Below are 26,786 nucleotides of genomic sequence, written 5' to 3'. Positions count from 1 at the left end.
AGTACTGCCATCCATGCAGCCTCATTCAAACCAGTCGCACTTGCAGTTGACCGCCAGTGCCAGACCGTCGTGAGTACCTACTTCTCAGTACACCACTGCCACTCCTACGACCAATGCCCACTCTGTTCGTTACTGTCCACTACGACGTACTCTTGCCTCGAAACTGGCACAATGGGCCGCATCGCTTTTGCAATGACTGACCATTGCTCTCTCTGTTGCGTCCCTTTCCGTCAACCCTTCTCTCCGCCGCTCTGTGCCTAAACTGCACCATTGTTTTCTCCTGATCAAGCGTCCTTGAGGACCGACCTCTCCCCCCTTGACTGTCACGACCCTGTCGCAGTCGCCGGAATCCCCTGTCGCAGCCGATCGATGCTACGCAACACCCCACTGGTGCACGCCAAGGCCACCCTTGTCTGTTCGACGACTGTAATTGTCCATGCCCACCGCAATTTCCTATGCTAACGTCGTTACATTCAACTGTTCCACAATGCTCGAGTTGCCACCATCCGAAAAACTTCCGCCGCTGCCACCATCCGAGCAACTCCCCGCTACTGTATGTCTTCCCCACTAGCGCTGCTGAAAATCACTCTGCTTCTGCGGGTGTGTCGCTGTTTGTTCGTGATAGTCCGATGCTCGTGGCTGGTAATAGGTCGGCTGCTCAGTCAAGGCGAATAACAGTGGTGGACTTCACTGTACAAACCTGTGCTGACGTCGATGATTGGGTGTAGGTTAGCACACTTCGTCCGAGGCCGTAGTCAAAAGATGGCTCAGTCAAACCCGACAGTTGGTCGAGTTATATACGGGAATCACATAATAATAAGAATTACTTTAATATATATATATATATATATATATATATATATATATAAATGAAAAAAAATGTATATAAGAAAAAAGGGGTGAAAACTTATAAGAAGTATATTAGGGTTAAAAAAGGAGGAAAAAGAAGAAGAAAAGTGATTAAAATAAGAAAAGAAAGGGGTTATCCTTAAACCCTAAGCTCTTCGACAAACACAAAAGAAGTCCATTTTTGAAGAACATATCAGTGTCGCTGGCAAAAAATTATTGAGAAACAAAATGGAGCTTAATTCAAAAATGATGAAGGAAGGACGATTTTCCCATAAAGGTTTTTTAGTTACGGATCACAAAGTAATTATATTAAAAGGAAGTATCCAAGGAAGGGAAATTAATATCGCTATCAGCACAAGCAACGATAAAAATTACATCAACGTTAACTTGGAAAATCAACTATTAATTCTAGAGCCAAACATTGGTGTAAGGAAAAATGTTTTTGAACAAGCGACAGTAGGTCATTATGACTACATATCTCAATTTCATGTTGTAAAGATGGGTATTGACATCGTACTTGGTCAACCTTGGTTTAAGAATTTGGGTACATTCATGTTAAACATAGATAAACAAGTTTTGACATTTCCTTATAAGGGGAAGATGGTCACATTTCGAGACATAACAAGTATATCAAAATCAATAACATCTTCAGTAGAAGACTTCAAGGATGTCTCAGATTTGATGTTTCAAGATAACAAAAAATTGAAGCAAAAAGAGCTTGAAGAAGCCATCTGTAGTAAAGACAAAGAAATTTCACACCTCATAGATCACAATGAAAAATTACTCGAACAAGTCAAGAAAGCCAAAGCCACAAAAATGGAACTCAAGAAGCATTTATTAGAACAAGAAGAAGAAAATTTATGTTTTAAGATCCTTAATCAGACATTATTAGAACAAATCAAAAGTTTAAAAGATGATGAGGCTACTAAGAATAAAGTCAACAACTCGAAAAGGATGAACTTGTACGTTAAAGGAATCATAACTAAACCCTACTTACGCAAATAAAAAACTTAGAAATGACAAGAAATCGCGGAATGACAAGCTAGAACAACTTCAAGGTGAAGTATTGAAGTCGTCAGTCGTTTCAGTCCAAGTTGAAGAGAAGGGAATAAACACTGATCCAATCAATATCACAGGAAGAAGAGGAATATAGAGAAGTTAAAACATACGCAAAAGCTGCAATCCAAACAATGGACATTCCAAATGATGATTCAGTTGCCAACTTAACAACAACGATGCCTAAAGAAAATCAGGAATCAACTACTAATATGATAGAGGAAAGCCAAACCAAAGGAGCTATGTATTGACTTCCAAATTACAAGAGCAGACTTTCCAATCAAGCTACGTACCAATATCGCTAAGAAAATAAACGACAAAATTATGTTCCCAAGGATATTGAAGTTTAGATAATGCAGTCCTATGATAACTATTCATCACAAAATTTGATTCCACAAAAGATCAATCTAGGATGGTCTGATCCCTTCTCAGTGCGACAATTTTGTTTGTCACTTAGAGGATCATATCAACTAGTATCAATGAAGATGACAATGTCGAGACGAGAAAACATTCGAAACAAAAAAGAGATCAAGTCTTTCATCAGTAAGCTTTGAAGACAAAGCTTTTTGAAGGGGAAGGCTATGCTATGAATATAATTCATAATAAATGTAAATATAAATATACTAATAATAAACGATAATTAATTAACTAATGATTAGTTAGTTAGTAATGAAGAGGCATGTCTTAGAGACATGGCCATTAGTGAAAGGGCACCTGCCTACGGTATATAAACAGGCCCTCATTCTCATTTGTAATTATCATACATCAATTCTTTATACAATATACAATTTACAATTACTATCCTACGATGGATGTCTTTGTTTATGAAGTATTTTAAATATTTCCGCTGCGTAAACAAATTTTGGTCGTTACAACCTCTCTGCAAAAGTCATTGAATTCATTTGGTTCATATTTGGTTCCATTGTCAATACTCAATGTCTTGATTTTCTTCCCTATTTCATTTTCCACCAATGCTTTGAAAGAACAAAACCATTTGAACAGTTCATCCTTCCTCTTCAAGAAATAGATCCATGTTTTGCGTGAGAAGTCATCCACAAAGATTGCATAGTATATGTATCCTCCCAATGAGGTTACGGGCAGGGCACCAGATAGGTTAGAATGGATCAATTGAAGAATATCAGTGGTCTTGCTTTCAGTAGAATGGAATGGACCCTTTGTATGTTTTCCAACTGCACAACCCTGATAAACACCTTCATGGTTCATATTAAAGTTGGGCATCCTTGTGACCATCTTCCTTACCTGGTCCCAGGTAAGGCTTTGTAATATAAGTGGGCAAATCTCCGATGCCATAATTCACATCAGTGTTGCACGAAGCGCCCCCCCCCCCACGGTTCCAAGCCCCGAAGCGCGTCCCGTACGGAAGCGCCTAGGAAGCTTGGTCGGAAGCGGCGCTTCCGAATTCGGAAGCGCCGCTTCGGCATTTTTTGCCGCTTCCTGGACTTTTCGGAAGCGTGGCGCTTCCGAAGCGCCGAAGCGCGCTTCGTACGGCGCTTCGGGCGTCGGAAGCGTGGCGCTTCGGAGGGGGAAGCGTACGCTTCCGTACGCTTCTGGAAAAGCTTCCAGAAAAGCGTTTAGAAAATCGTTTTTTTTTTCAATTTTTATTTTTATTTTTGGTGAGTTTGCTTGTTGGGGGTGGGTCCACCTTGGGTTAGGGTGACGAATGAAGGCAAAAAAAAATATAAATATAGCAGATGCTCCCTCATGGTAATGTTAAATTCTTAAAGTAAAAGTGACATTCTCCTTTATTTTTTATTTTCATCCTTTTACTTAAATTTTTAACATTACCATGAAATGACTCAGGATGTTTGAGAGTGGTTCCAGCCTCATTGGACTTCATATGGAGAAAATAGAATTTCATATCCTATTCAAAATTCAGCAGACTTAATAGTTTTCAGGAATTTAGGATCAATGGGATTGTGGCATTTCATTAGATTATATCAAGTATGAAGGTATGCGATTAACATTTAATCAAGAGCACCAAGCCCTATATGTACCTAGTGTTGGTGGTGTTAATTGTTGAACTCCTTTGTCACGTGGCACGCCCTTAGCAAAAAATTACCTTTCAATCAAGTCAAAATCATCGATCAAGCATCTTAAGCTTTTTCTACCATATTTTAAGTCTTGAGTTAGGTAGTTTGATCAAAATTGGGCAATGTTGACTAATATCCCTAGACAATCGAGGTAGAGGCAAAGGCTAGACAAGAGGAGAAGAATCTAGATTCTAAATGGTTGATGCTCGAATAATTAATCATTAATGTACAATGGATGCCATATCTATCTTGATTTATGCAAAAATATCCATGTTTTCATGTCTTCTACAATTAATTTGGTATTTGGGATGTTTGTTTTGAGTATAAATGCAAAAAAATATAAATATATATATATATATATAGCAGACGCTTCCGCGGACGCTTCGCTTCCTAGATTTTTGGAAAATGACGCTTCGGCGTCCCCGCTTCCAAAAAACGCTTCCGCTTCGCTTCCGCTTCGTGCAACATTGATTCACATTGAAGAGAAGTATCACTTGCCAAAGCTCCCAAAGGACTTCCTCTAACTTGATAGAGACCATCAACCCTAAATCCAAGAGCAAATGCATCTTTAGGGCTTCTATGCCAAATACGTACTTTTCCATCAATGAATGCTACCTTGAAGCCTTTATCTTCATTCATTGAAATAGAGATCAAGTTCTTCTTTAAATCATGCACATACAATGCTTCTTGTAGATGAATGGTTTGACCTTGATTCAATTGTAGAGTGACAATACTTATACTTTTCACGGGGTAGGTGGCATTATCTCCAAGTATAATCTTTAGATTAGTCTTCTTTTCAACGAAATTTGAGAGGGCCTCCTTGTATCCAATGAAGTGCCTTGAGACTCCACTATCAATCAACCAATGATCCAAAGTATCCGGAGGAGAGGCAGTAGATAGAGCGGAAATAAGATAAAACTCATCTTGTTTTTCTACAACATTACTTTCATCATCCCTGACATTTCTTGTCTTTTTGGGAGGTCGACCATTTCCATTTTTTGCAGCGGGAGCATTCCTCTTTCCTTTGTTGTTGAACTTGTTGTTCCTTTGATTGCCATTGCCTTTGAAATTGTTGTTGTTGTTGATGTTGTCATCATCCCTTGGTATATTCTTATTGTGAGGGAACTCTCTAGCATAGTGGCCAAACCTGTTGCAATTATAGCACATTCCTTTTCTTCCTTCTTTGAATCCCTTCTTAGATCCTTGACCCTGTCTCCTTAGACCAACATTATTCTTCCTTTTTGCATGAGTGGAGAAGGCAGTAGGTTCATTTCGATTGGAGGGCTTATCTCTCTCCATCATCCTAGTCTCCTCTTGAGTGCATCTAGCCAATAACTCATCAAAACTAGGTATCTTGATATTGTTAAGAATGGTGGTGGTAAATACATCCCATGGTCTTGAAAGACCTCCAAGTGCAATGAAAGTGAGCTCCCTGTCAGCAATAACTTCTCTAATAGATAGTAGGTCATTCTTGATTTGAGTTATTCTCATGAAGTAGGATTGGATAGACTCCCCTTTATCCATCTTGATATCCTTCAACTTGTTCTTGAGAAAGAGGATTTGACTTGCATTGTTCACTTTGAACATCCCAACCAGCTTATCATATATTTCCTTAGAAGTTCCCAAATCAGAAATATAGGCAACCAAATGCTTTTGAATGGAGTCAATCAAAATTTTCTTAACTTTGACCTCACCTTTTTGATACTCCGTTTTAGTAGCAGCAAGATGCATTTGAAGGAGGCTCCACCACTTTTCCCTGCACATAGTCCAATACTTCATGCTCCTCCAAGGTCAGGTCCAAAATCATCTTCCATGCATGATAGTCAGATTTGTCATTGAGCTTGTCCTCAGTCTTAAAGTAAGATGTAGAGGCCAGTGATATTTGTCTAATAATCTTTGTCCAACAGATCTCTTAGTGACTTCTTTTCTCTCTTGCTTGGGCTTTGTCTTCACCTTGGCTTTGATTCCATTTTAATTTTAGTTAACAATGGTATGTTCTATGCTTGCAACAATTACTTCAATGTCCTTTAGTTAGCCTAATGACAATTTCCAATTTAATTTCCAATAGCAATCACATTAACCTTCACATTGACAATAATTGTAGATAGAACATGAACAATAAAAGAAGAACACAAGCCAAGACAAGAGAACAAAAGGATTTGGCGAATGCCAGGGAGAAACCCCAAGATGGGGAAACTCTTTGATCAATTCTTCTTATTATAAATATCAAATGTTCAACAAAGAGAGAGAGTACAATAAAATCAATATTGACTTGCCAATAGATGATCAAAACCATTGTCCAGAACAACCTAGTCAATTTGTGATTTTCCTGCTGCCAGATAACAACAGTCAACATCCCTAACCAGAAAGTCAACGCTGTCAATGGAAAAACAAATAGTGCACAATGTAGCTTGGTCAAACCTAGTTAAACTCAACCTCATTTGTTGGTCAAAGTCAGCCCAAAACAGTGAAAAAAACAACTGTCAAACGTGGTCAACCTGAAGGCAACCCTACAGTCAAATAGGCCTATGGTCAATGCAGTTCAAACAACCCAGAAAATCTCGTTATTTGTGCCAAGGAATGCGACCTGCCCAAATAGAAAGTTTCCCACAAAAATCATAGTCAAACTCAGTCAAACAACTCTTGGTCAATGCTAGTCAAACCGTGCAATAGTTTTGAAATTCGGCTCCCTGAAATTCGTCATCTTTCAGCCACACGTGCGAGAGAAGAAGAGTTTCTCTTGTAATTTGTACGACCCAATCATATGAGGAGAGAGAAATGATGAGTTGTGATGATTCCAAATGAGATTGGAGGTCTCTCTTATTTATACAAGTTGTTGAGGGTCGAGAGACATGTCCATTGGGCTTCATGAGCCTGCATGATGATGTGGCCGACCTTGACAGTTTGCATATGTGTGGACTTGACCTCAAAAACATATTTCTCCTTGTCCAAATTTGATGATCTTTAGGTCGATTTTGGTCTTCTTGAAAAGAGGAATTCAATGCAATAATCATCTCTATCAAATGAGTTGTCCAAAGTGGAATTTGACCCTAATTGCCAATTTTAACAACTTTCCTCATGAATCTGCCTCAGAAACTCGTCCTTCTTTCAAGAATGTGCCTCTGAAAACTTGTCCCTTTCTCTTGCCTTAGAAAGAACGAATTTTGATTAAACATAACAGATCCAATTTGTGTGTTGAGAAGAGGTCGAATGGCACATATTTATAGTAGACTAGCTTATCCGAATGGGTGTGTCTATACTAGGGTTGACTTGACTAGGAGGAGGGCTAACCAGGCTTCTTGGAGCCAAAAATTGTATTTTCAAAATTCAATTTTTCTTCTTATAAAAGGCGACATTAAGAATATGTCAAATATTTTTAATCTTTCCCTTTTGACAATAGCATGAAGAACATGCTTTACAAATACATTAATGAATAAAATAATAATTATGAAGATTGACCATAGCCACAAAATTCAACACTCCCTCTTAGCTAGGGGGTATTCATAATGACTATCTAGGTGTTCTCATGTTGGCAAAATTCTCTAAGAAAACGTTATAACAAAACCAAGTACAATAATCAGGTCAACAGTGGCGACACATGGTAAAATAAGTTACCATAATCTAGTCAACAACTGTGACAGATGGTACATAGATAACATCAACCATTTAGCATAATTCGAGTCAACGCTTCAAACCTATGGTATATCCTTATCATAATTCAGGTCAGTGCTTCAAATGCATGGTAAATCAACTATATCAACTAATCCCATCATTCGAGTCAGTACTTCATACCTATGGTGTGTGCTCACCATAATTCTGGTTAGCACTTCTGTTAAAATTGGCAACTAGGGCCAAATTACACCTTGCGATAACTCATATGATGGGGATGATTAATGCATTGGATTCCTCTTTTCAAGAGGTTCAAGTTTGATATAAAGATCATCTCATTCGGACACGCAGAAGTGTGATTTTGAATTTATTCTCTCACATGTATAAATTGTTCAAGTCGGCCTTAGCTTAATGTAGGCTCAAGAAGCCTAATAGATGCGTCTCTTCACCCACAACAAAGTATATAAATAGAAGAGACCTATCTCCTCATTTGGACATCACTCACTCACTCATTCTTCTCTCTCTTCAACAGATTGGTTTGTACAACTTGGGCATCTTCTCTCTCTCTTTCACACGTGCGACTAGGAGGACTGCTTTTTTGGGCTAAAAAAAACTGAAATTTTCGAACTGTTGACCACTGTTGATTTGACCGAAATTGACTGCGTTTTTGGAGGTTTCGCTCTCTTGAGGCTGCATTGATTGACACGAAAATCAAGGTGTTTGTGGCTATTTGACTTGCGTTGACCGTAGGGTAGATTGCTGTTTGGCCGAGTTTGACCAGTGTTTGTGGCACTGTTTTGGATTGACTTTGACCCTTGATGGAGGCCAAATTGATCTGCCTTTGACCGACCTTCAAAGGAGGTGTTTTGCTGCTGATTTGACCAACGTTGACTTTTTGGTTAGTGCTGAAGTTTGACTGCAGTTCACTGCAGAATTTGACAGGGCTGATTTGACTTTCTATTGGGCTAGTTTATTTGACTTTTGTACTCTTTCTCTCTGCTGATCTATTAAATAATAATAAGAAGATTTGATGAAAGCGTTTTCCCCACATTGTGGTTTTTCCCTGGCATCTGCCAAATTTGGTGTCCTCTTGTCTTGGCTTGTCTTCTACATATGTTTTTATGTTCTATCTACATTTACTGTCAATGTGATTGCTACTGAAAATTGTTATTGGGCTGTTAAAGAACATTGAAGTAAATTGTCCTAAGCATAGAACATACCATTGTTATCTAAAATTAACATGGTATCAGAGCTCAGGTGAAGACAAAGCCCAAGCAAGAGTGAAGACAACAATCACTAAGGGAAGATGTTGGACAAGAATTTGGAGCTAGCCGCAATGATGACTACATCTTACTTCAAATTTGAGGACATGCTTAAGGACAAATCCAACTATCATGCATGGAAGATGTCTTTGGATTTGACTTTGGAAGAGAATGATGCTATGGACTATGTCAAAGGAAGAGTAGCAGAGCCTCCTTCAAATGCACTCACTGCTGCAAAAACAAAGTACAAGAAAGGTGAGGTCAAAGCTAAGAAAATTATTGTTGATTCTATTCACAAGCCTTTGGTTGCCTATATTTCTAATTTGGAAACATCTAAGGAGATGTATGACAAGCTAGTTGGGATGTTCAAAGTAAATAATGCAAATCAAGTTCTCTTTCTCAAGAACAAGTTGAAAGACATCAAGATGGATAGAGGAGAATCCATTCAATCCTACTTCATGAGGATTACCGAAATCAAGAATGATCTCCTATCTATTGGAGAAGTTGTTGGTGACAGGGAGCTCACTCTTATTGCACTTGGAGGCCTTATAAGAGAATGGGATGTGTTTAACACTACCATCCTCAACAATGACAGGATTCTGGGATTTGATGAATTATTGGCTAGATGCACTTAAGAAGAAATAAGGATGATGGAAAGAGATAAGCCCTCAAATGGAAATAATCCTACTGCTTTCTTCGCTCATGCTAAAAGAAAGAACAATGTTGGTCCAAGAAGACAAGGTCAAGGGTTTAAGCTGAGATTCAAAGAAGGAAGAAAAGGAAGATGCTTCAATTGCAATAGGTTTGGCCACTTTGCTAGAGAGTGTCCTCACAAGAAGGATACTCCAAGGGATGATGACAACAACAACCACAACAACTACAAAGGCAATGGAAATCAAAGGAACAACAAGTTCAACAACAAAGGAAAGAGGAGTGCTCCCGTTGCTCGATATGGAAATGGTTGTCCTCCCAAGAAGTCGAGAAAGGCACTTCACTAGGTACAAGGAGGCCCTCTCAAACTCGGTTGAAAAGAAGCAAATATGGAGATCATACTTGGGGATAATGCTACCTATCCCGTGAAAGGGATTGGGACTGTCACTCTTCACTTAAATCAAGGTCAAACCCTTCATTTACAAGAAGTGTTGTATGTACCTGATCTGAAAAAAGAACTTGGTCTTTATTTCTGCGATGGAAGATAAAGGTTTCAAGGTGACATTCATTGATGGGAAGGTACGTGTTTGGCAAAGGAACCCGAAAGATGCATTTACACTTGGATTTAGGGTTGAAGGTCTCTATCAGGTTGGAGGAAGTCCTTTGGGAGAAATGACTTGTGATACTTCTCTTCAATCCGAATTATGGCATTGAAGATTTTCTCACCTTCATTACAATGCCTTACTTGATGTAAGGAAGATGATCACAGCTATGTCCGAATTCAACATAGATCATGAAGGAGTTTGTTAGGGTTGTGCAGTTGGAAAACATACGAGGGGACCATTCCCTTCAAGTGAAAGTCAAACTACCAACATTCTTCAATTAGTCCATTCTGATCTATCAGGTATGTTGCTCGTAACATCTATAGGAGAATACTTGTACTAAGCAATTTTTGTGGATGACTTCTCTCGCAAAAAATGGATCTATTTCTAGAAGAAGAAGGACGAAGTGTTCAAATTGTTCCGCTCTTTCAAAGCCTTGGTCGAGAATCAAGCAGGGAAGAAGATCAAAATATTGAGGATCGATAATGGAACCAAATATGAGTCAAATGAATTCAATGACTATTGTAAAGAAGTTGGCATTAAGAGGGAGACCTCTATTGCATATACTCTCCTGAGCAAAATGGTGTTGCCAAAAGGAAGAATCGAACTATCATAGAAGCCACCCATGCCATGCTTCATGACCAAGGCCTACCGAAGTTCTTATAGGGAGAAGCTACCAACACTGTTGTGTATGTTCAAAATAGATACCTGCATCAAGCATTGGACTTCAAGACACCCGAAGAAGTTTTCACTGGGAAGAAACCTAATGTTTCTCATTTTATAATTTTTGGTTGTCCCGTATATTTTCATGTGCCGACAGAGAAAAGAAACAAGCTAGATGCATATGGGAAGAAAGGAACGTTTGTGGGCTACAATGAAACTTCAAAGGCATATAGAATTTATGTGCTTGGTCAAAGAGAAGTGGAAATAAATCATGATGTCACTTTCGATGAAGATTTTGCCCTTGGGAAGGTCTGAGATCTTCCTATCCCTAGGAAGGAAAAAGATGATGATGTAGGAAAGCAGGACGAATCTCCAACAGATGATCCGATGCCCGATGGATCCCATTGATACACCTGCTTGTGAGCCCTCTACTTCAGGATAAAGACCTTGGTGGCTCAAAGATACGCTTGAAGATGCTGAGAGACATGTTGCACCAACGGGAGAATTTCGTGAAAGCAAGAAGATGAACAGGTACCAAGGGTACTTAGCTGCTATGAGTACCATAGTTCAATCTGAGCCATGTACATTCGAAGAAGTTGTGAAGCACCAAGTTTGGAAGGATGCGATGAACGAGGAATATGAGTCGATCATGAAGAATGATGTCTGGGATGTGGTTCCTAGACCGTAGGATAAGTCAGTGGTCACTTCAAAATAACTTTACAAAATCAAACATGGAGCTGATGGGAGTGTTGAAAAGTTCAAGGCCAGGTTCGTTGCTCGAGGCTTCTCTCAAAAGGAAGGAGTGGACTATGATGAGATATTTGCACCGATTGCCCGATATACCACTATCCGTTCGATCATAGCCCTTGCTGCCTCTCAAGGATGGAGCCTACACCAAATGGATGTCAAAACTGCCTTCTTGCATGGCTCACTTAAGGAGGAAGTCTATCTAGAACAACCTGAGGGGTTTGAAGTTCAAGATCGTAAGACACATGTATGCAGTTGGGTTTCACAAGGAGCGAAGTTGACCAGAAGCTATACTTCAAGGTTGAAAAGGGCTGACCTCTCATTCTGGTCCTTTATGTGGATGATCTCTTTCTAATGGGTGATGACCCTCTCATTTGCCAATGCAAGAGGGAGTTGGCTTCCGAATTCGAGATGAAGGACCTAGGATTGATGCACTACTTCCTAGAGCTAGAGGTCTGGCAAAAGCCAGGTGAGATTTTCCTTTCTCAAGGAAAATACATTATGAAGCTACTTGAGAGATGTGGGATGGTGGATTGCAAGTCTGTGTCTACTCCGATGGAACTCAACTTCAAGAAGCTATGTGGAAGTGCTGTTGGGCCCGGATTAGCGAACCCTTCCGAGTATCGACAACTTGTGGGGGCCCTGATGTTCTTGGTAAACTCCCATCCTGACATATGCTTCACTATGAACATGTTGAGTCAATTTATGGTTGAGCCTCATCACATTCATTGGATTGCTGCTAAGAATCTCTTGAGATATCTCCGGGGCACAATCCATTATGGACTGAGATACACTGTCAAGAATTTGAGGCTACATGGATATACTGATGCTGACTGGGTTGGCAGTGTGGTGGATCGTAAGAGCATGTCTAGGTGTTGCTTCTCCTTGGGGTCTACTTCTATATCTTGGATGAGCAGGAAGCATAAATAGGTTGCTTTAAGCACCAACGAGGCCGAATACATTGCTGTGAGTATGGCCTGTTGTGAAGCTGTTTGCTTGAGGAAGCTCTTCAGTGAGCTATTTTAGCACAAGCTAGATACTGGCGTGATCTTCTGTGACAACCAGAGTGGGATTCACCTTTCAGAGAATCTCATATTCCACAACTGCTCCAAGCACATTGATATCAGGTACCACCTTATCTAGGATATGGTACAACGGGGAGCAATAAGGCTCCAACAGATCAGGACAGATGAGTAGGTCGCAGACATTCTCATGAAGCCCTTAGGGAAGGTCAAATTCTTAACCTTCCAAGAGAGACTTGGAGTCGTGGAAAGACCCTCTTATGAGGGTTTCACATGAGTTGGACACTGAGCTCTTGGAGCTCATGGGGGCTTGGGGTACTTCTTGGAGCTATGAGTGACCATAGGGTGAGTGGTTCACCTTCCTCTAGTGGTTCGTTATGTACAGGGTGAGTGGTTCACCTTCCCTTGTGATACCCCATGATGGTTGACATGTGTGTGGGGTTTGTGGTTCACCTTCCCCTACGACTGATATATGCATAGGATGAGTGGTCCACCTTCTCCTATGACATATGAGTAGGATGAGTGGTTCACCTTCTCCTGTCGATGCCTCAGCTTACATCCTACCCATGGAGTCTGAGACTCATGGGAAGTAGCTCTCATTTGGCCATTGAGTTGGGAAAAGTGGTTAGGGACCATAGCACTACTGATGGATGCATCGTGTATTGCCGTACTCCCTATGACTAGGATGCATGGTGTTGAACAACTTGATCTGGGATCATGGATTGACTTTTGTCAGTGGAGAGTGGTGAGGTCTTATGACTCACTCTCGATAATTTCTTCTTCATTATTACTTCATGGTTCAGCAGAGTAGAGCAGAGTAGTGATGACAAAGATGGTATATGATGACAGGATGGCATGATCATGACAGATGGATTGATAGGTGGAATTCTCCCTAGTTGAGAGGGAGTGTTAAAATTGGCAACTAGGGTCAAATTACACCTTGGGATAGCTCATATGATGGAGATGATTATTGCATTGGATTCCTCTTTTCCAGAGGTCCAAGTTTGATATAAAGATCATCTCATTTGGATGAGCAGAAGTGTGATTTTGAATTTATTCTCTCACATGTATAAATTGTTCAAGTTGGCCTCAACTTAATGTAGGCTCAAGAAGCCCATTAGATGTGTCTCTTCACCCACAACAAAGTGTATAAATAGAAGAGACCTATCTCCTCATTTGGACACCATTCATTCACTCACTCACTCTTCTCTCTCTTCATTAGATTGGTTCGTACAACTTGGGCATCTTCTCTCTCTTTCACACGTGTGGCTAGGAGGACTGTTTTTCTGGGCTAAAACAAAACCGAAAATTTCAGAGTGTTGACCACTGCTGATTTGACCGAATTTGACTGTGTTTTTGGAGGTAAAATTTTGCTCTCTTAAGGCTGCATTGTTTGGCACAAAAACCAAGGTGTTTGGGGCTATTGGACTTGTGTTGACCGCAGGGCAGATTGCTGTTTGATCGAGTTTGACCAGTGTTTGTGTGACTGTTTTGGATTGACTTTGACCCTTGTTGGAGGCCGAATTGATCTGCCTTTGACCGAGCTTCAAAGGAGGTGTTTTGCTACTGATTTGACCAGATTGACTTTCTGGTTAGTGCTGAAGTTTAACTGCAGTTCATTGTAGAATTTGACAGTGCTGATTTGACTTTGTATTGGGCTAGTCTATTTGAATTTTGTACTCTCTCTGTGTTGATCTATTAAATAATAATAAGAAGATTTGATCAAAGGGGTTTCCCCACATTGGGGTTTTTCCCTAGCATCCGCCAAATCTGGTGCCCTCTTGTCTTGGATTGTCTTCTAAATATGTTTTTATGTTCTATCTACATTTACTGTCAATGTGATTAATGGTTGATGTGATTGCTACTGAAAATTGTTATTGGGCTGCTAAAGAACATTGAAGTAAATTGTGCTAAGCATAGAACATACCATTGTTATCTAAAATTAACAACTTCAGGCACATGGGAAATCATTTAGCATACAACTAGTCGCCATAATTTGAGTTGGTACCTAACACATGGCATCCAAACTAGTCTTGGTTCACCATCATTCGGGTCAATGACATGTTGAATCACCAAAGGCCAAACTCTAGTAGCACAATCCATGGCCCAATGCTAAATGAAGTTATGAACACGATGCTCTAGGACCATTTTTCCTATTTCGTGTCATACATGACACAAGAAGAATGCCAGTCCTTTGTCGGACCATTCTCCCTCATTCGGGTCAATGTACTTGACATGGGGATAATCTCCCTAATGCTGCTCACAGTACTTGACATAGAGAGAATGTCAATCCACGACACTATCTCATTAGCACTCCCTCTCAATGAGAGAGGCATTTTCAACAAGTCCAAGCTTGTCCTTGAAGTATATATATAGACTTCACTCGGGGACATAGGCTTTGGCAACAAACTGCTATACTGTAGAATAATATTGAAGCCACACTACTTCCGGTGCTTTGACCTATTATTGTGGTCATCACCTGCACCTAATCAAGATAATCTTGCAAATAGCCTCTAAAGCCAACTGCTTCTCAACTTGCCAATCCAGCTGCATTATATATGACTTCCTCAATACTGAGTGCGATAGATGACTGCTTCATGCTCATCCAAGAAATTATAATGTAGCTCTTTTTGCCTTTACCTTCACTGAGTACCCCCTCTTACATTGATAGACAATCATCCAAGGATCTGAGGTAAACTTTCTCTGAGGTCATAATAGGGATTTTTAATTGCTCCCTTTCGAGGAAATACTCTCTCCTCAAATGCTCCTCTGACACATGAGTCCTTTAGTTTTTGTTAGAGATAAATCATATAGGATCATCCTTGATCCATTCAACCAAAGCCCAAAGTACAAAGTCTTCTTCAATCATGAGGCTTCTTTTCATGCTCTTCAAAAACTTGAGGCAACTCTTACAACTGAGGCAAATTTCTTGACATGATCCTCTCCCTCTTTCTGGGAGAACCTTCTCAAATCTTGCTTCCATGCTGCCATCTGCTACATGCTAGATCTTGACTTCTCTTTGGCACAATCAAGACATACTTCAAACAACTTGCTCCCTCTGAACTTGGGTCTTATCTGGTACAATATCCTTCAAGTAGAAATTGTGGAAAGTCCTCTTGCTTTGCTTCATTCTTCCACTTTTTCCTTCTGCTGCCAAAGTCTAGGCAGGTCATGGAAGAACAATTGCAACCGAGCAAAGGATATAAAGACTAATCGAATAGTAAAGACAATAACAATGGTGATAATCAAAGAGGAGAGATATAGAATACGTATCTTTTGAGAATTATAGGAGTGTCAGCTCCCTCTTGATCTTAGATTTCTTGTATTCTTCTTGCAACTTCATCATCCTCGTCCTTAACTTTAGCATGATGTCATACCTTCCTTGCATGAACTAGGGTTTCTATTTTCAGCGGAAACGTGCAATCCTAAGGTTTTGTCGACAAACACTAGGGTTTTCTTATTCAAGCCTTTGCTAGGGTTTGCAAACCCTAGATATTCCAAAACTGACAACCCTAGATTTGTCCAAGACTTTTAGTCTTCTGAACCCTAGATTTCCTTACAAGTTCTATGGTCTTTGACATACAAATGTTCATCAAGTCTCATTCTTCAATCTTCAGTCTTGAAGAGGAACTTGACCTCTTGTCATGTCCTCCTAACTCGATGCTTCCTTATAATAGCACAAGGTCTTTGATACTTTATACATATAGGTCATGCCATTCTTCAGTAGATGCATATCAAACTTTAGACCAATTCTCAAGCATTCAACACTGTAGTATGCTTTCTGCATGAAAACCTTTTTCAAGCTTCTAAACTACAATGGATTTCTTCTGGGGTTCATCCTTATCTCAAAACTTCAGTGAATCCTTTTAGACTTCATTTGGTTGCTTCTTTTAGAGAGACATCAACTTACTTCCTTGCAAAACATCTTGGCTTTGAGATCACAAGCTTCAGGCTTTGTTGATTCTTTTGTCAATATTGCAACCTGGTCCCTTAAGGCTTCAATACTTGTCATCAATTAAATCTCTTTCTACAATGCCTAACTTAGATTTATCATTGATTTTGGTCATATAACAGTGGAGAATGTATTTAGAGTTCACTGAAGATGACCTTAGCTTTTGTTAGAACTCGGTTTGGACAATACTTTGGCTTCCAAGAAGGTAGATTATTCGACCTTCAAACATATCTAGTAGTAATAATTTCTTAGCTCCCTAAGAATAAAAGATTCAACTTCTTAAGGTAGAGAACTTTGTCCATTCTTCGACCTTTGCATAAATATTTTAGAGTACTATTGAAGACAACACCGATTTTATGCTTACAACTTCACATGATCCAATGGCTTGTGACTTGATCAGAACTTCATAAGTTTATTCAAACTTTGGACTCCCTTTTAGCCTGAGATTGATCCTTTCAGTCCTATGGTCTTCATAGGTTCTGAGTTTTCGGTCTTTTGAGATTGTTCAAAGGCCTTCTCAGCCTACTGAATTTGTCACCTCAGTCACTAAGATAATTCGCCCTATGAAAATGGTCCCGAGATTAGAATGTAGAGTTTCGGTCCTACATTAGAGATGAATGATGTTATGTTTGCAAACATGAACAACTGACCTGCTAAGACTTGGTCTCTTTTACTTTGACAAAGATAACACTTTAGCCAATCAAAGATTATAGTTCCACCTCCTTTAGCATGGCAAAGATCTTTTGAGATATAGACTTGAGGTCATGGACTGATATTATTTTAGCCTCTGTAGGTCTTAATAATTTTGGTCCTTAATGTATGGACCGAGGCATGCCCTTCTTAGCAAAATGAGGACTTCTTCCAACTGAGACCTTGTTTGGCCTTCTAGCAAATGATTAAAACAATCTTGTCAGCTCCATATCCTGAGAACTGACTGAATATTTGACCATCTAAGATTGAAACAATGGCTTATGATTTCGACCTTTGAGGAACTTGGCATACAGAGGTAGGGTTTTACATCTTGAGAATTTAATGATATTCTATTCCTTCTCTTCGTCTTGCACAATTTACATGGCTAAAACAGAGGTTGATCTTCTCATGGTTGATCTGGGGCAACTAGAGCTAGATGAGTTCAATTTCCAGGGCTACTCTTTCATGCCCTAGCTTTGATACCATGTTGAAATTTTAAGTAGTTCTCTAATATGATAATTGTTTCTTATGATAATCCTTTTAGGTTAATCCTTTCTTATATTTATTATGCATCATAAAACAATTGCATAGAGAACTACTTCAGGGCAACATGAAGAGACAACCACACAAGAATTTACCATGGGAAAACCCACATGGGTAAAAAACCCAACAATTTTTTCCTTATAGAATCAAGTCAACAAGAGAGATATCAAAGTCAAACACTAGAACTAACCTGGTCCATCCTCCTAGTCAAGTCAAACAACTGGCCCAAGAAACTTGCTCCACAACTTGTACTTCAGTTCTTCATCATAGAGAGATAGCTTCGTTGGCCTTAGATTCGATCATGTATCACAGAGAGACAAGGCTGCTAGTTGACCTAAGATTCAATCCTTCTTGCCTCAAATAAGTACTTCACTCACCTTAGATTAACCTTTCCTTGCCTTATACATAGTCGAATTAGTCTTCCACAAAAGAGGTGTGAATTAGATGCCAATAGGCGAAGAACAAGTTCCAATGGAGCCAAAATATTTAAATCTAAAATTCAAATTTTCATATTTTGAAATGATCATGAAGAACATGCTTGGAAATCAAATAAATATATGAATAAAAATTTACATTATGAAGACCAACCATAGTTACAAAATTCAATAGAATTCCCAAGCTAAATACCCTCCAATGGTTCTACAAAATAAATACCCAAGGATAATATTCAATGAAATAAGGATCTAAGCGAGTTGAGGTAGTAAGTTCAAAGGATTTATGGCTAAATCTACAGGGCTTGGATAGTCGTGGAGAGGCTCAAATAAAGGCCAAACACATCTTACCTTGAAAGTAATGATTGTTATCATAAATTAGGATTTTAATAAGCACAATTTATAGCAAGCAAGATTTACGACAGTAATAGCAAAACAACTTATAATTAATGATAAAGAGACAATAAGAAAGGCTATTTAGCGAGTAAACAAAGGAAAAGTTTGGAGGCTATATCCTCACTCAAAGGCCATATCTTGATTAACATGGTGTCCACCCATTAAGAAAAACCCTCCTCATCAACATGCCATCATCAACCAAGCCCACATCATCACTCAAAGCCATATGAGGGTGACGTCACAAGTTTAGGGCATAACATCATCGTCTAGAAAGGTGTCCCATCCCTCCAAGAGGGATCTAAAGCCATCATTGCCATCATCATAGGTAAAATAACCATACGAGTATCAGTGTGGGCTATATCTAATGCAAAAGGCACCAAAGTACTTAACACATATGATCTTCAAATGTCTTCCTAGATTAGGGTTTGTAAATAAATTACCATGATTAGATATGGTTGGGTTATCCAAAGGTCCGATTAGGTTCTTACAACCCAAAGGGGAGGAATAGTTCCTAGGCTAATCTATCAATCAATAGGTGCAAGTGGTTAGTGACATCGTGGGGGTTTAGGGGTTACTTCATGGGGTACGCCACAATCTTTGTATCAACTATGAAAGTCCATTATTCTTGAGTGTTATAATGTGAAGAGGGAGCAACCATGGTACTTGAGCTATGCCTTTTCTCAGCTTATTTTTACCACCCCTCTTATGCACTTTTTTCTTCATTGATTTTATTTTTCTTCCATAGCTTGGGTTACAAGCTTTCATTTATGCATTATTTACCCCTTGAAGATGAAGTGGTTTATTGTTCAGCGTGGTTGGGATATTGGAAGTTCCTTTAATTTTGACCGCTCACGTATTAGGTAGGAATTGGGTGTGCAATAATGAGATCTTCATGACTTATTCTCTTTCTTTTCTTTCTGTCACCAACCTCTTAGGGTAGAGTATCTAGGCCCCTATTCAAGAATGAGGAAAACAAGGAACTGGTATTGGTGACGTATAACAATCAACCCGAAGAAGGGACATGAATATAAGGGACGAATGGAAAGTGTTAAGTATGGGTTACCATGGACACACAACATTAGTTTGTGCCTCCTATTTGTGCCCTTCCTTGATAGTGGAAAGAAAGGCCTAAGGGAAGGTCACACTAGAGTCTAGACAAATGGGGCAAGGGATAACCACCAAGGTGAAACACGGGAACAAGAGTACAACCAAAAATGGTGTATCATCCAATTGAAGCTGTGATCCATACTAGAATTCTCCTAAACATTAAATGAAAGCACTTGATTACAAAAATAGTTAATGTACCTTGCAATAGATGACCCACCCTTATTTAATGAGTAATTCATATGTCATAAAGTAGGGACCGAAGCATGGATGAAGGGCCTTTGAGGCTAACTATATGTAGATCATCATAGGGTTGTTGGTTGGCAAGTTGAACAAAAAAGGAGAAATTTTATCCCCTAGGGGTTACCCACTTGGGTGCGTAACAGTTCCAAAATGTTAAAGAAGATGGGCTATGATGTATGATTGTTAAGCAGGAGAAGACAAAGAATCATAGGCCCAATTGTATCCACTCATAGGGTCAAGCATTAAGGCCTAGGCTTCGATGGAAGAAGTGAAAAACCAATTATCACGAAGGCAATTTTTGTGAAGTCAAACATCATGTCGAAGTTGACTTGCTCATCAAGAAAAATAGTAGTAGTAAGTGCATGTGGTAGCTCACTAGCACCTCAACATTCTTGTGGTGGATTGAAGAAGTGCGGTGATGAGAAGAGCTTGAAGACTGAGCTTGCATCATCACTTAAAAGAAGCAACAAACCACTTAGCCATGGCAAGAAGAAGAAGAAGACCAAGAGGTCTTCGTCAAACAAGATGTCCTTCATTTATCTTTGCTACAACAAGGGAGGCCATAACCCTGTGAGCTATTGGCTTTCAAAGGAATGTTCATTATATGTGAAGAAAGACCATTGGGTGGCATCTTGTTGGGAAAAATAAGCAATATGCTATAGGACTTGTCCACAATGTTACATGAAGTGGGGATGTTTTTTGGAAGCAGGGACGCGGAAGCGTCTTTTCCCAAAAATCTAGGAAGCGAAGCATCTCGAAAGCGTCTACTATATATATAAATTATTTTTTTGCATTTGTATTAAAAATAAATCCCAAATGCCAAATTAGTTGTAGGAGACACGAAAACATGCATATTTTTACATAAATCAAGATAGATATGGCATCAATGATTCCATTGTATATCAATGATTAATTATTCGAGCATCAACCACCTAGATTCTAGCAATTAGAAACATACATCAAAATTTTAAGCATATCATAAAACATAAAACATTTAGAAGATAAAATCATCAAGAATTCATTTAACTTATCTAGCAAGTGAGCAACTGTCAACATGATTCATGTCTAAAATTCAAATAACAATGTTTACAAAATAGGCCACTTGGCCACCACTAAGACTCAAGTACACATTGAATTAGGAAGATTAAGACAAAAAAGTTCAAATTCACAACAAGACTACAAGTCTAATCTATGACAAAAGTAGTAAACTATGGATATATCTACTAATATCTCCTCCTTCCACCACAAACAAGATGTGAGCCTCCACGTGGTGGCAATGAAGAAGATGGTGAAGATGGTGGCTCTGGAAGTTGTGGCAGTGGAATTGATGAAGATGAAGCCCTTGCTATTGGTGTTGAAGCATGGAACCTGGGAACCAAAGGGACCGGATGGGGGTTGCATCCCAACTCAATCATCATCATCTTGGATAAGAGCATCCTCCAGTTGCTCTAATTGCAACATTCCATCCTGCAAATTGGGCTCCTTTGGATTTTTGTCCCAAACCTTAAGGTATTTATTAGTCTTTGCATCATCACAGTAATGGGTCCACAATCGCAAGTTGTAGTGAACATAAACCAAGCTCTTTGCCTGGTCTAAACTTAACCTGTTCCTTTTAACACTGTGGATGAATGAATAAGAGCTCCAACACCTATCTGTAGAAGAAGTGTTTACCACCTGTGATAGCACCCGCAATGCCAAAGTTTGTAGAAGTGCAGTAGCTTCTCCATGCATGTTCCACCACTCAAGAGAAGATAAATTCTCTCGATCTCTAATTGCATGCGTGCTCCCAAATGGACCAGTGCTAAACGCATAGTTGCTCAAATGTTTCTGTAGCATGGCAAACCCCTTCTCATCAGGGATTAATTTATCCAATGCTTTCATATAACCAGATAGAAACTCTGCATCTAGGTGTGGTTTTCTCCTACTCCCCCCCAGGTGCTGGTGTTGAAAGCCATGATGGATGATAATATTTAGGTGTCAGAACTGTTGAGAAATCCATTAGGGTGGCAAGAGAATTGATTTCTCTTAATATGACATTATCTTGTGATGTTTTATTATTTGATCTTCTTCTTTCAATTTATTTTGTTCTTATCATCAAGACTAATGCCAATCAATAAACAGAGGAGGACACAAGATGTAGGCACACTGCCAGGGAAAAACCCCTATCTAGGGGAAAACCCAGTCAAGAACTCTTCCTTCAATAGATTCAATACGAAATTGAGATGACCAAGACTCTCATAACCTAGACCAAAGACTACTTCCATCCATCAAGTCAACCTTGTCATGTCATACTTTAGTGCTGTGTCAGCCAGATGATGCTTCGGTTTTGTGGTATCCCTAAGTATGCTTCGGTCATGTTTCACTAGTGTCATACTTCAGTTTTGTGGTAGCCCAATTCTACTTCGTTCTTGTAGCAGCCTATGTAACAACATGTTCATGCTTTGATTCAGAGGCAACCTTCTTCATGCTTCGGTCCTGAGATCCTAGTCATACTTCAGTTTAGTAGTAGATCATAAATCGATCCTACAATGATCTTGTAACAATGCTATATTTCGTTCCTGTAGTAGTTCAGTAATAGTATCAACATCGATTCTGTGGTAGCTCAGAATTTTGGTCCTGTGGTGGCAGCCCAGACTTCGGTCCTGTGGTGGTGGTAGCCCAAACTTCGGTCCTGTGGTGGTAGCCCTAAAGTTCGGTCCTGAAATGACATTTCGACCTTCTGCACCATCGAATTATCCTTGACTGTAATTCACTGAACTTATATCTTATCTCTCCTTGTTGAGCGAAGTCTACACGCCTATTTATAGTTGTTTCCCACTGAAAATGAGCCGACATGAGTTTGTTTGAGAAGTCGACTTGTAGAATATTAATTTGGAGGCTGACAACAAGGTGACTTGATGGAGGAAGCATTTGACATAACAAAATAGATTTTGACATAGACTTTAAAAATCCTAAAAGCCTACAATGGAGGCTTGACCTATGACAATTGACCCAAGCATGAAACCCATGCTTTAATAAGTCAATTTAATTGATAATAAAAATTCTTTTTCTTTCTTTTGATAAATATATTTCATTATGACTCAAGTACAATTATGAAGATCGAACCTAGTTACATTCTTCAACACTCCCTCTTAACTAGGGAGGTATTCATACTTACATATATCTATAGAGGTACATGGAAGATCTCAAAACACATGATCTACGAAGAGTTTAGGCACACTCAGTGCCACGGACTACATTCCTGACTAGGGCAATCTATTCGGGTTGTGTCTAAGATGGACTAAAGCTTTCATCCTCTTTAGGTACAATCAGGCTTACTTACTAACCATCAACCTAGGGAACTAGGTGTGTAATGCAAGGTCAGAGCTCTATGACCAACGCCACCCTCCCTACTTTGGGAACTAGACATCAACACACATGTCGACCAGATGTCCTCCCATGCATTTTGTATCACACAAGATGCCTCCTCAAATCTCTTCCAAACACTTTTCATTAACCTAATCAGTAATATCAACCAAACCAAGCATGCTTCTCAAATATTCAAACTTCTTATTAGGAAGAGACTTTGTTAACACATCAACTACCTATTCGTTGGTCGGAACATACTGTAGCTTCACGATCCCATCAAACTTCTAATGTCGTAGGTACTTATTTTTGATATGCTTCGTCCTTGCATGGAACATGAGATCTTCAGAAATGTTAATGTTGCTTTGATTATCACAATTTATCACAGTAGGACTTAGAGGTTTCTCAAACAAATCTAACAGAAGTTTCCTCAATCATATAGCTTCCTTTCCTACTTCACATGTAACAACATATTCTACAATCGGATCTTGCTTTCCTTCTTTCAACAACACCTTAATATTCTCCAATTTCTTCTTCAAGGTATCCATCATGACTATACTATGCCCTCCCCGTCAACTTGGGAGATATACTCTTTTCTTTATCTAGGCTCCCTCTTAACTTAGGGAGATCAACTTCTTTTCTATGACATCGGAGAATCTTTCACTGCTTCCATCCTTCTTATCAGAGTCATCTTGATCATTATTCATATAACTTCATCATGCTTGTCAATCAAATCAACTTTACTTACGAAAATCTTCATCATCTTGAAGATTATGTACCTGCACAACTTAGACAAGTACAATCAAATATATACATATAGAAGAATGAAGTCAACCATATCAAAATCGTATAATAATGAAAGCATTAGACTTTATACATGAAATACCAAAACTTAGTTAGGCTGATAATCGGCCAGAGACACATACTTCAACTTCTTGCTAGAGTTTTGTTACAAACCCTAGATTTCATTAGTAACTCAATCACGATATGAGCCTCATTATATCTAGGGCCTCAATATTTTCTTCCAGAGATATGACATACTCTACTATAATGTATTGCAAACCCTAGAAGCAATTCAAACACTTATAGTTCTACAATGCATTCAACAACTTTAGAATTCATATGTTAGACTTCTACTAGGATTTAATGTAAACCCTAGATTCTATCTTTGAGATACTCAACCTTAGATATCAATAATCAAAACCAATCACAACACAATCTAAGGTTTTCCACTAAATGACCAACTTCTACTAGGGTTTGTTGTAAACCCTAAATATTATCATCACATTTGAAGCAATATCATCACATCATATTCTACAATATCAAACTTCTACTAGGGCTTAGTTACAAACCCTAGAACTTATCAACAAATAGGTTAGCACAAATACATATATAGGATTTCATAATCATGCTCCAGTGTATCAAAATCCATTAGGTAAGCTCAAGACACAAATATCCTAGGAGCTTACTCTCGATACATAAGGGTTTTTGCTCATAAACCCTAATTTACCAAAACCTCAAGGTCTAGGAATACACAACCCTAAAGGACTAGGGTTTCCATAACAATACTAAGACTCCAAACATGACATTACCATCAAAACCCTAAATATCAAACGAATAGAATTTTCTAGATTTCAACAGTAACCCTAAGTAGATTAAGGTTTTCACATTCATATCGACATACCCTTAGGTTTGGTACCAAACGAGCCCAAGCCAACCCCTCGATCCGATTTGATTGTCGAGTTGCCCTATTGGCCTATCAACTCAGCCGATTTAACCAATTCTGGGTTAGGTCGGGCTGAGTTTAAAACTATGCCTAGGCATCTATTGGAAAATCAAGTGACTTATGTATTATAGATGATTTTCCTGAACTTGATAATTACTTGTGATAAGTGTTGGCCTTTTATTACTTTATTAGATATTTGTTCATCAAGCAATTACCAAAAAAATGAAGATCACAACAAGACAAAGTACATAAGATATAGGCTCCAAGCCAGGACAAAACCCCTCCAAGGGGAAAACCTAGAAAATGCTTCTCTTCTTCTTTAGAATCCACTTACAAAGAGACTTCCAAGACCCAAAGACCAAAACCAACAACCCTACCAAGCACCAAGTTAGCCCCCAACAAGATCTTCTTCAAGGTAGCTTTCAGAACTTCGATACTAGTACTGTGATGTTGCAACTTCGGCCTCCTGCAACTGCTTCACAGAATTTCTGCCCCCTGCAACAGAACTTCATCCCCTTGCAACTGATAGCTTTGCAGACCCTAGGGTGAAACAAGAGAAGATGACCTGTAGATAAATTTTAACTTCTGCTACTCTTCTTCGTCCCTCCAACTACTCTCTTTCTACTTTGCTATTGCAGATCGAACTTGTGCTTGTTGTGTGTCCAAATGAGTCGAGCTTCTCTTTTTTATATAACCTTCCTTGAGGGACAAATTCCCTCAAGGCCTACTTGATCTACTCCTTGGGTCGACTTGGTCTTGGGATTATAAGTGGCTTTTTCTTGACAAAATAATATTTTTCTTTATTACAAAGAGTCCAAATGGGACTATGGCACATGACCAATAATATTCTTTATCCTAGAAAGACCTAGAAACCTAAAAGCACGAAAAACATGCTTTTGACTCAAACTTGAGTATTAAACCCATACTCCAAAAATAAAATATAATTTCTCTTTCTTTCTTTTTCTTTCTTTATAAAGAATATACAATGATTACAATTAGGTCTTTATGAAGGCTGAACCTAGTTACAATTTTCAACATCCCCCTGCAAAAGGGGGACTTTTGGACGTCACCCCCAAAATTTTGCCTATAAAGGCTTTAAAAATGAAAAAAATAAAAACAATATATACAATGCCCCAATCTCACTTTCACTTTCATTTACCTTTTATTCACTTTCACTCCTTGATGCTCATTTTATTTTCAATATTCATTGCCCATTGTTAATTTTCAGTTTTAATTTTGGAGTCTTGATTCTAGACATTGATGACTTGAGAGTCAGACAATGTCCTTGACTTATCCCTCTTTACTATTTTTGAGTTTGAGTAATTTCAAGACACTGATGACTTCAGAGTCAGACAGTGTCCTTGACTTATCACTCTTTACTATTTTTGAGTTTAAGTAATTTCAATTGACTACTTCAGACTTCAATATCTACTATTTTTCTTAGTGCTAATTGGATTCTAAAATGATGAATTTAGATCAGTATATCAATATTTTACTATTTCTGTTTCATTTATGGTTTAGGAGTCAATGCATTTCATTACTGAATCTTAATCTGAATCATGTTTATATCATTTCCAAATTTGAATTGCGTACTATTTTACTGTGTACTGTTTAGTATTTACATTGCGCAATGATGAATTTGCATGATATGAATTGTTATTGTTGGGATTCTATCATTATCATTATCGTTTTTATATTTTTAGATGGGGAACCTTATGCTAGGTATCCAATGTCCCCCTATCGTCCCTGAATTTCCCCAAAAATTGTGGTTTCCTCCACGCATCCACCAGGTGAATCTCTCTGCTCCCATGCTCCCCCATCCCAGAAACTTGGTGGAACATCGA

At 38.9% G+C, this 26,786-nt stretch overlaps 1 protein-coding gene across 1 annotated transcript in view; it reads left to right on the top strand.

Annotated features, from left to right (window-relative positions):
- Positions 1-26,786, top strand: part of LOC149171324 (vesicle-fusing ATPase-like) — a 492,059-nt gene that overhangs the window by 278,339 nt on the left and 186,934 nt on the right. The window lies entirely within an intron of this gene.

Source organism: Pinus tabuliformis, chromosome 4_2 (assembly GCF_031772625.1).
Source record: "Pinus tabuliformis cultivar Carrire ecotype Pingquan chromosome 4_2, CPIR1, whole genome shotgun sequence".
Classification (NCBI taxonomy): Eukaryota; Viridiplantae; Streptophyta; class Pinopsida; order Pinales; family Pinaceae; genus Pinus; species Pinus tabuliformis.
Note: the sequence above shows the minus strand (reverse complement) of the source record. Positions and strands in the feature narration are given on the sequence as shown.